This window comes from Panthera onca, chromosome B2 (assembly GCF_046562875.1).
Source record: "Panthera onca isolate mPanOnc1 chromosome B2, mPanOnc1 haplotype 2, whole genome shotgun sequence".
NCBI lineage: Eukaryota > Metazoa > Chordata > Mammalia > Carnivora > Felidae > Panthera > Panthera onca.
Genome location: NC_138343.1, coordinates 31,289,115 through 31,300,764, shown reverse-complemented (window position 1 = coordinate 31,300,764; position 11,650 = coordinate 31,289,115). Strand labels below are relative to the sequence as shown.

General features: G+C 35.6%; 1 pseudogene; it reads right to left on the bottom strand.

The window, feature by feature from the left end:
- Window positions 1-230: 230 nt before the first annotated feature.
- On the bottom strand, window positions 231-954 carry LOC132667908 (high mobility group protein B1 pseudogene; annotated as a pseudogene).
- Window positions 955-11,650: the final 10,696 nt, after the last annotated feature.

The window sequence follows — 11,650 nt, the reverse complement described above, 5'->3', positions numbered from 1 at the left end:
AGATAAGAAAACTACCATCCCCAGTGTAACTAATTTGTGCTATGCACTAACAAGAATCTGCTTTAAATGTCCTTGTCAATTTAAAACCCCTATACTGTACCAGGCAAGGTTAGTGGCTGCTGAAAATACCACCAGGACAGGGCTTTCTAAAGACACATTCAGTAGTGTGTTAATTTATACCAAAAAAGACACTGTGCAGTTTAAAAATATATCTTATACAGTCTTACATTTCAATTTTTTTCTTTAAAAGGACTGAGTGTTGTACAGGGGGTTAAATGCTTTATAGATAAAAAAAAATGTCTAGAACCAACTTCTTCAGCACCATCATATTCTTCATCTTCATCTTCTTCGTCTTCCTCATCCTCCTCCTCTTCCTTCTTTTTCTTGCTTTTTTCAGCCTCGAAGACTCCCTTCTTTGCTGCATCAGGCTTTCCTTTAGTTCACTAGGCAGTAATATCCTTTTTATATTTTTCCTTCAGCTTAGCAGCCTTATTATCATAAGACTGCTTGTCATCTGCAACAGTTTTTTCACATCTCTCCCAGTCTTTGCAATGTCACCAATGGATAGGCCAGCATCTTCTCCTTTGGTTTTTGGTTGATACTGAGAACAAAACAAGAGGAAGGCCAAAGGAGGCCTGTTGGGTACATTGGGATTCTTGAACTTCTTTTTTGTTTTCCCTTTAGGGGGGATATAAATTTTCATTTCTCTTTCATAATGGGCCTTGTCTGCCTTTTCCATGTCTTCAACTTTTCCTTTCTCTTTAGTAGACATGATCTTCCAGTTCTCTCAGCACTTCTTAGAAAACTCTGAGAAGTTGACTGAAACATCTATGTGCTTCTTTTTTGTGTCTCTCTTGACAAGTTTGCACAGAGAATGCATATGATGACATTTCCTCTCTGCTTCTTAGGATTTCCTCTGCAAATGTTTAATTATTTTCCTCAGTGAGGCACAGAATTGCCCAGTGCCTCGCTGACTCTCAGTTGCCCTCAAACTATCTCTATTGAGCTCATTGTACTGCAATGGCTATGAGAGTGAGAGCCAGACACAGCATCTTTGTTGTTTTTCAATATTGTTTTAGTTACTTGGCATTTCTTGAAATTCACATAAACCTTAGGATGGCAATGATATTTATTTCTTTTCATGCTTTAAAAATATTATTCCTCGGGGCGCCTGGGTGGCGCAGTCGGTTAAGCGTCCGGCTTCAGCCAGGTCACGATCTCGCGGTCCGTGAGTTCGAGCCCCGCGTCAGGCTCTGGGCTGATGGCTCGGAGCCTGGAGCCTGTTTCCGATTCTGTGTCTCCCTCTCTCTCTCTGCCCCTCCCCCGTTCATGCTCTGTCTCTCTCTGTCCCAAAAATAAAAATTAAAAAAAAAAAAATATTATTCCTCTCTCATTTGTCTTACACTATTTTAAGTGAGAAATATGCTGTCATCCTTATATTTTTTCCACTTTATACAATGTTGCTTTTTTCTCTGGATGCTTTTGAGATTTTTTTTAATCCCTGGTTTTGAGAAATTTGATTATAACATGCTTTGGTTTAGTTTTCTTTGTTTTAAGTATTTGTACAGATGATCTATGGACTTAGTCTGCATCGAATTTGAGATAAATTTGGGTCACTATTTTTCAAAACAGATATTTTGGCACATTTGAATTGTCTCACAGCTCACTGATACAATGTTTATTTTTCCCCCAAGTTCTTATTTTCTCAGTATCTCATTTTGTATTGACTCTGTCTTCGAACTCACTAATTTTTTCTTCTGCAATGTCTAACCTGCAGCTAATCACAGCTAATGTAGTTTCCATGTCTAACATTTTAGCTTTCCTACCTAGAATTTTGATTTGGGCCTTTTTAAAGTATCTTCTAGATTTTGACTTAACATGGTCAATCTTTTCTAATCTTCTTGAACATATAAAATATAGTTATACTAACTTTTAATGCCTTTACTAATTCTATTATCTATGTCACTTCTGGTTACTTGCCAATTGGTTGATTTTTCTCCTATTTGTGGGTCATATTTTCTTGCTTCTTTGAATGGTTGATAACTTTCAACTGGATGTCAAACATTGTTAATTTTCCTTATTAGATGATAGATATTTTTGCATTCCGTAGTTTTGACATTTGTTCTAAAATACAATTTCTTGGCATGATGTGATCCTTTGGGGCATTATTTTTAGGATTATTAGGCAGAATCAAAAACTGTGTTTAGTGTAGAGCTAAATTCTCCCGACTACTAAGGTAAAACTGTTCTGAGTACTCTACCTGATGTCTCATGAGTTGTGAGGTTTTCCACTTCAACTAATAGAAAGAAGAACTATTCTGGACCCTGTGTGGACTCCATTGATTGTTTCCTCTAATCTTCTCAGGTGGTTCTTCTCCAACCTTGGGTAGTTTCCTCATATATATTCACTGTTCAATGTTCAGTTGAAGACTGAAGGGAAATCTTCTGCAGATTTCTGGGATATTTTCTCCCTGTGTGTGTGCAGTTATTTCTTCTCTGGCACTTTGCAAACTCTAGCAACTTTTGGTTTCCCTGGATTCCTAGATTGATTCATCAAATCAGAGAGAGAAAGTTAGGTTCTTCCAGGGTTCCTGGAAACTTTCTCTAGGCAGTCAGCTGGAATAATTGGAGGACTTCTTTCATTTGTTTTCTACCTCTCAGATATCATTGTCCTTCAATGTCTGACGATGAATGTCTCAAGACAATGTTTCATGTATTTTATTTAGGGTTTTTGTTGTTGTTGTTGTTGTTGTCATTGTCGCTGTTGTTATTTCAAGCCTTTGTTACCCCATCTTGATCGAAAGCAGAAGTCTTATGCTTAGATTTTGATTGAGATTTCATTGAATCCATATACCAATTTTGTAAAAATTTAAATCTCTTTTAATAGTAAATATTTTATTTTATTTTTTTAAATTAATTTATTATTTTTAAATTTACATCCAAGTTAGTTAGCATATAGTGCAACAATGATTTCAGGAGTAGATTTGTCAATGCCCCTTATCCATTTATCCCTTCCTCCCTCCCAAAACCACTCCAGAAACCTGCTCTTTATTCTGTATACTTAAGAGTCTCTTACATTTTGTCCCTGTCTCCATTTTTATATTATTTTTGCTTCTCTTCCCTTATGTTCATCTGTTTTGTATCTTAAATTCCTCATATGAGTGAAGTCATACGATATTTGTTTTCCTCTGACCGACTAATTTCACTTAACATGATATTTTCCAGTTCCATCCACATAGTTGCAAATGGCAAGATTTCATTCTTTTTGATTGCCAAGTAATACTCCATTGTATGTGTGTATATATACATATATATACATATAAGGTATACATATATACCACATCTTCTTTATCCATTCTTCCATTGAGGGACATTTGGGTTCTTCATACTTTGGCTATTGTTGATAGTGCTGCTACAAAACAGCACACCTGTATCCCTTGGATAAATACCTAGTAGTGCAATTACTGGGTTGCAGGGTAGTTCTCTTTTTAATTTTTGAGGAATCTCCATAATGTGTCCCAGAGTGGCTGCACCAGTTTGCATTCCCACCACCAGTGCAAAAGAGTTCCTCTTTATCTACGTCCTCACCAACATCTATTGTTAACTGAGTTGTTAATGTTAGCCATTCTGACAGGTGTGAGGTGGTATTTCATTGTGGTTTTGATTTGTATTTCCCTAATGATGAGTGATGTTGAGCATTTTTTCACATGTCTGTTAGCTATCTGGATGTTTTATTTGGAAAAGTATCTATTCATGTGTTGTGACCATTTCTTCACTGGATTATTTGTTTTTTGAGTGTTGAGTTTGATAAGTTCTTTATGGATTATGGATACTAACCCTTTGTCTGATATGTCATTTGCAAATATCTTCTCCCAAATATCGGTTGCCTTTTAGTTTTGCTGATTGTTTCCTTCGCTGTGCAGAAGTTTTTTACTTTGATGAGGTCTCAATAGTTCATTTTTGCTTTTGTTTCTCTTGCCTCTGGAGATGTGTTGAGTAAGAGGTTGCTGTGGCCGAGGTCAAAGAGGTTGTTGCCTGTTTTCTCCTCTAGGATTTTGATGGCTTTTTGTATTACATTTAGGTCTTTCATCCATTTTGAGTTTATTATTCTGTATGGTGTAAGAAACTGGTCCAGTTTCGTTCTTCTGCATGTTGGTGACCAGATTTCCCAGCACTGTTTGCAGAAGAGACTGTCTTTATTCTACTGGATATTCTTTCCTGCTTTTGTCAAAGATTAGTTGGCCGTACATTTGTGGGTCCATTTCTGGGTTTTCTATTCTGTTCCATTGATCTTAGTGTCTGTTTTTGTGCCAGTACCATACTGTCTTGATTGCAGCTTTATAATACATCTTGAAGTCTAGGATTGTGATGCCTTCAGCTTTGGATTTTTTTTCAAGATTGTTTTGGCTATTTGTGGTCTTTTCTGGTTCCATACAAATTTTAGGATTGTTTGTTCTAGCTCTGTGAAGAATGCTGGTGTTGTTTTGATATGAACTGCATTGCACATGTAGATTGCTTTGGGTAGTATTGACATTTTAACAATGTTTGTTCTTCTAATCTAGGAGGATGGAGTATTTTTCCTTTTTTGTGTGTGTCTTCTTCAATTTCTTTCATAAGCTTTGTAGAGTTTTCAGTGTATTGATTTTTCACCTCTTTGGTTAGGTTTATTCGTAGGTATTTTATGGTTTTTGGTTTTATTCCATTGTAAATAGGATCGATTCCTTGAATTCTCTTTCTGTTGCTTCATTACCAGTGTATAAGAATGCAACCGATTTTTGTGCATTGATTTTATATCCTGTGACTTTATTGAATTCATGGATCAGTTCTAATAGTTTTTGGGTGGAATCTTTTGGGTTTTCCATACAGAGTATCATGTCATCTGTGAAGAGTGAAAGTTTTACTTCCTCCTAGCTGATTTTGATGCCTTTTATTCCTTTGTGTTACCTGATTGATGACGTTAAGACTTCCAATACTGTGTTGAATGACAGTGGCAAGAGTGCATATCCCTGTCATGTGGGTATCCTGACCTTTGGGGGAAAGCTCTCCGTTCTTCCCCATTGAGAATGATTAGTGGTGGGTCTTTCATTTATGGCTTTTATGATCTTGAGGTATGATCCTTCTATCCCTACTTTCCTGAGGGTTTTTCTCAAGAAAGGATGCTAGATTTTGTCAAATGCTTTCTCTGAATCTTTTAAGAGGATCATGTGGTTTTTGTCCTTTCTTTTATTGATTGATGTATCACATTGATTGTTTTGTGAATAATGAACCAGCTCTGCATCCCAGGTATAAATCCTAGGTGGTCGTGGTGAATAATTCTTTTAATGTATTGTTGGATCTGGTTGGCTAGTATCTTGTTGAGGATTTTTGCATCCATGTTCATCAGGGAAATTGGTCTGTAATTCTCCTTTTTAGTGGGGTCTCTGTCTGGTTTTGGAATGAAGGTAATGCTGGCTTCATAGAAAGAGTTTGTTTCCAGTTTTCCTTCCATTTCTATTTTTTGGAACAGCTTCAAAAGAATAGATGTTAGCTCTTCTTTAAATGTTTGGTAGAATTCCCCTGGAAAGCCATCTGGCCTTGGACTCTTGTTTTTTGGGAGATTTTTAATTACTAATTCAATTTCTTTGCTGGTTATGTATATGTTCAAATTTTCTATTTCTTCCTGTTTCAGTTTTGGTAGTTTATATGTATCTAGGAATTTGTCCCTTTCTTCCAGGTTGCCATTTTATTGGCTTATAATTGCTCATAATATTCTCTTTTTACTTTTTTGTACTTCTGCAGTGTTGGTTGTGATCTCTCCTCTTTCATTCTTGATTTTATTTATTTGGGTCCTTTTTCTTTTTGATCAAATTGGAGAGTGGTTTATTAATTTTGTTAATTCTTTCAAAGAACCAGCTCCTGGTTTCATTGATCTGTTCTACTGTTTTGTTTTGTTTTGTTTGTTTGTTTGTTTGTTTGTTTTGGTAGCATTGATGCTCTAATCTTTATTATTTCCTGTCTTCTGCTGGTTTTGGGTCTTATTTGCTGCTCTTTCTCCAGCTCATTAAGGTGTAGGGTTAGGTTGTGTATTGGAGAGCTTTCTTCCTTCTTTAGGAAGGCCTGGATGGCTGTATACTTCCCTCTTATGACCACCTTTGCTGCATCCCAGAGGTTTTGGGTTGTGGTGCTATCATTTTCATTGGCTTCCATGTACTTTTTAATTTCCTCTTTAACTTCTTGGTTAGCCCATTAATTCTTTAGTAAGATGTTCTTTAGTCTCCAAGTATTTCTTATCTTTCCAAAATTTTTCTTGTGGTTGATTTCGAGTTTCATAGCGTTGTGGTCTGAAAATATGCGCGGTATGATCTCGATCTTTTTGTACTTGTTAAGGGCTGATTTGTGTCCCAGTATATGATCTATTCTGGAGAATGTTCCATGTGCACTGGAGAAGAATGTGTATTCTGCTGCTTTAAGATAAAATGTTCTGAATATATCTGGTAAATTTATCTGGTCCAGTGCATCATTCAAAGCTATTGTTTCCTTGTTGATTTTTCTGCTGAGATGATCTTTCCATTGTTGTAAGTGGAGTGTTGAAGTCCCCTACTATTATGATATTATTATCTATGAGTTTCTGTATGTTTGTGATTGATTTACATATTCGGGTGCTTCTACACTTGGAGCATAAATATTTACAATTGTTAGGTCTTCTTGGTGGATAGACCCCTTAATTATGAAATAATGCCCTTCTTCATCTCTTGTTACCATCTTTATTTTAAAATTTAGATTGTCCCATATAAGTGTGGCTCCTCTGCTGTCTTTTGGTGACCATTAACATGACTTATAATTCTCCATCCCCTTACTTTCAATTTGAAGGTGTTTTTAGGTCTAAAATGGGTCTTTTGTAAACAGCATATAGATAGCTTCAACAGTCTCTACCAAATGTCCTTCCAGCAGTGGAACCTCTTTTCCTCGTGTGGCCCGAGAACCTCCCAGACCTCACTCTGCTCCTGGGGATTCACTCTTCCCACCAGATCACCACCAGTTATCGAGCTGCGGAGTTTCAGACTCTGCACTCCCCCTGTTTATAAAGTCTTAATTGAATTTAAACCCTCTCCTTTTGCCTTTTTCCCTTTTTTATTCAGTCTCTTGCAGCTCTTTCTACTCTTCCACTTTCTCTCCAGCTGTTTTTGGGGGAGAGGGTGCTTTTTCCATACTCTACCCCCATCTCCATCCTCTCTCTGCATGAAAAATCAGCTCCCTGCCCTCCACAGCTTCTCTCTCCCCCAGTTCACCTCTCCACGCTGTGTACCTGCTGAGTTCCATTGTTCAGGTTGTGCAGATCGTTGTGTTAATCCTCAAATCAGTTTTCTAGGTGTGCAAGGTGGTTTAGTGTTGATCTGGATGCATTTCAGGGATGAGAGACAAGAACTTCTATGCTGTTCCACCATCTTTGTCCCTCCTGTGATCAAATATTTTAAACATAAACTTAGAATATTGAAGTTTTGAGCCTTTTTCTTAGTATTTATTCAAGTGCAAGTGAAATAATTGTATATTTAGCAACTGCAAAAAATTCCACAGTTAAATTATTAGCATTAATGAGTTTATCAAGGTTATTAGATACAAGAATATAACAATAAGATACAAGGTTACATAGATATAAGAATAGATATTAGATATAAGAATATAAATATTATTTCCAAGTATTTTGTAATTTTGATGAAAATGTGAATTGTATCCCTTTTTCAAATTGTATGTTCTGTATATTTTGGTTCTATAGAAGTGCCTTGGTTCTTAAATATTATTCTCATATCTAATAACTTTGGTAAACTCATGAATTCCAATAATTTAACTATGGAATTTTTTTGCAGTTAATAAATATATAATTATTTCAATTGCACATGAGTTTTATTCCCTCTGTTCCAACGATTAAAACTCCCAAACTCTATAGTATACCCTTTTATCAGAATTTATGATTGAAATACTAAGATATGCTACATTCCTGTTTTCCAAAAGTTGGGAGATAGAATCAGAACTAAGTCTTGCTAATTGGTTAGACCCAGATACCTGTCATGTGACTGACTTTTCTTATTAGATCATGGCTAAGCCATGTGGGTTTGAGACCAATATTCTGGAAGCTGAAGGGAGGGAAAAGGTATGGGAAATCAAATCAATAGGGAAAGCAAATATTAAAGCAAAGGGGTTAATATTATGATCTACCACACAAGGCCAAGTTACACTCTCATCTAATAAATTCTTATATAAATAATTGCCTTTTAGAAGCCTTCTGATTAGTCAATAAACAACTATGCAATTAGACAGAGGTTTCTTTTCTGGCAACGTCTCACATTTTCTTTCTATTCACCTTTCTTCCTCTCTCCGGTTTTCAGACATTGTCTCAGATGCATCTTAGTCCTTTTAATTCTGGTTGGCATGATATTTCATCCCCATATTTATGTTCTCCTTAATGTCTAGTCATTAAGGGGAAAATCTAAGGGAAAAATTGCTCCAGATTCAACCACAATTCACCACTTTAGCAACCATAAACTAGACAGAGATACCATATATTATTGCCTAGATCACTTTAACAATAGTCTCCTTGTTCTTTTCCTCCCAGTACTGACTAATCTTAATACAACAGCAATAATAACTGTTCAATGTCTTACTAAAGACATAAGTTGGAACCTGTCATTTTTCTATTCAATGACCCAAAACATTCCCTATTTCACTCAAGTTAAAAATCAAAGTAGTTATTAGATTACTAGATGTTATATGATCTGTTACTTTTCTGACCTCTTCTCCAATTACTGTACTCCTGTCTCCTTCACACCAGTCACATGACTCTTTCCATTCCTTAAAAACACCAGACATGTTCCTGTCTTATGAACTTTGTTGTGGTTGCTTCCTCTGACTGGAAAATTCTTCATCCAGAAATCCACTTAGATAAGTCCTTTACATCCTCCAGTTTTTACTCAAGTATTATCTTCTCACTCAGCCTGTCCAGGCTGATCGATTCAAATTGAACCCCACCTTCTCTTGCAGCTCCCAGTAGTCCCCATTTATTGCTAATATTTTCTTTTCCCTTAGCAGTTAGCACTTTCTAATGTGCTTCATTCCTGAGTGGTATGCTAACTTCAATAATGGTTCAAATTCTTCATCTTTCTCCATATACACGCTCAGAAAAACTCTCAAAATTATAAAATTATACATATGGAGAACAGTTTAGCTATTGCCAGGGGTTAGGAACAGAAGGAAGAGATTGGCACTGGCTATTTAGCATGGCTGTAAAGGGATAGCATGAGTGAAATCCTTATGGTGATGCAACAGCTCCGTGTCATGATCGAGCTGGTGGTTATATGAATTCATACATGTGATAAAATTGCATGGAACTAGACACACACACAAATATAAGTGCATGTAACACTGGTCATATATGAATAAAATGGGTTGTATTCATTGTAATTCTTTGGTTTTTACATTGTACTACAATGAATTCAAACAATGATGTTGGGAATGTAAAATGGTACAACCAGTTGGAATTCAGTTTGTCAGAGTCTTACAAATTTCAACTTATTTCTCTGCTATGAAGTAACAATTTCACTCATGATATTTACCCAAGCAAAATGTAAACAAATATACACAAAAAAAGTTGTACAAGGTTAAGCAGAATTATTCATAAATGCCAAATACTAGAAATAACATAAATGTCTATCAATAGGTAAGTGGATAAGCAATTTTCATATATTCACATGATGAAATAATACCAATAAAGGAAACAAATTTCTGGTAGATTCAACAACATCAACAGTTATGATGAAAGAAATCAGAACAATATTTGCTTCAGGGTAGAGGAGTGGATGGAAATGGGAGTAAGAAAGCTTTCTGGGATGATCAAAATCCCATCACTTTTTTGGGTTGGTAGAAACAGAGGTGTATATATTTGTCAAAACTCAAAAATCTTGAATGTTATTTTAGACGTAAACTAAATCAATACAATTACAATATTAACTTGTTATATGTTTTAATGAAATCTTCCTACATCTTTAACTAAATAATGTCTGTTCAGTTCATAAGTACAGAGTAAATTTTAATAAAACCCATCACAATGGTACTGGTTTTATACATTTTACACTCTTTCAACTGTAATTGTATATGCTGAAATTCTATTATTTGATGCATACGAGCTTAAAAGTGTGTTCATTTCTAGTGAATTGAATTCTTTTTTTGAAAGTTTATTTATTTTGAAGAGAGAGACAGAGACAGAGACAGAGAAAGCATGGGTGCATGAGTGAGGGAGGGGGGCAGAAAGAGGGAGAAAGAGAATCCAAATCTCTCTGCACTGACAGCATAGAACCTGCCATGGGGCTTCATCTCACAAACCATGAGATCATGACCTGAGCCAAGTCAAGAGTTGTGTGCTTAACCAACTGAGCCGTCCAGGGCCCCTCTAATGAATTGAATTCTTAATATGTCTTGGTTTTTTTTTTATTTTTCAAAATGCTTTTGCCTCAAAGATTAATTTGTTCCATTTACTTAATAAATTTACAACTGCTTTACTTTGGTATATGGTATAACTATAACTCTTCATATAACCCTTTTCTTTAAATGATATAACCATGTGTATTCTTTTATTTTGTAACTTTTGCCTCTTCAGTCTTATGATGGTAATTAATAATATTATGCAGTGTATATTCCAGGAGCTCATTTTTAAAATCTAATATAGATATGTTTGTATTTTATCTGGAGATTTCAATTAAATTACACTTAGTTTTTGTTATCATTTCTTTGTTTAAGCATTTCATATTTGCTTTCTATTTGCCTACTGAATTTTTATTCATTATGTCCTTTGTAATGTTCTAGTACACCCTTTCTCACCTGATCTTCCACAAAAGAATTAGGTCCTACAGAAAATTATTTGAGTGACTATTCTGTCGATCTCAAAGGAACATAGATACAAGGAGGAAGTTAATCCATTACATATAATGTTTTAAGTTACTAGAGCTTAATTTTCTCTTAAAATTTTGATGGAGAAAGGATGGTTAAATAAATAAAACTGACAAAAATATGCAGTATCATTGATAACTAGGATGGTTTAGATTTCAGAGATTATATGGATTCTCATATCAAATACTGTAAGTCAAAGTAGTTATGTATAGAAACATGTCCAAAGCCTTCACTGAAATCTTAGTAATAGATTAGTCTGGAAAAATATAAACTTATTATAGATCAGGGTTTCTTATCATCATGACTATTGACATACTGGTCAACTCCCATGGTCCCTACCCACCAGATGCCTATAGCAATGTCCAAGATATAACAAACAAAACTATCAATAGAAATTGACCAATGTCCCCTGGGTGAGCAAAATCATTTCCATTGAGAACCACTATAGACAACTACTTCAAGGAGTTTGAATAAAAATGTAAGGATTAGATGGTTCAGTCAGTTGAGAGTGTCCAGCTCATATCAGTTCAAGTCATGATCTCATGGTTATGGGATTAAGCCCTGCATCAGGTTCTGTGCTGAGTGTGGAGTCTGCTTAAGATTTTCCCTTTCTCTGTCCTTCTGCCCCTTTTGCTCTCTCTCTGTCCCTTTTGCAGGGGAGGGGCATAGAGAAGGAGGGAGAGAATCCCAAGCAGGTTCCACACTGTCAGTACAGAACCTGACATAGGGCTTGA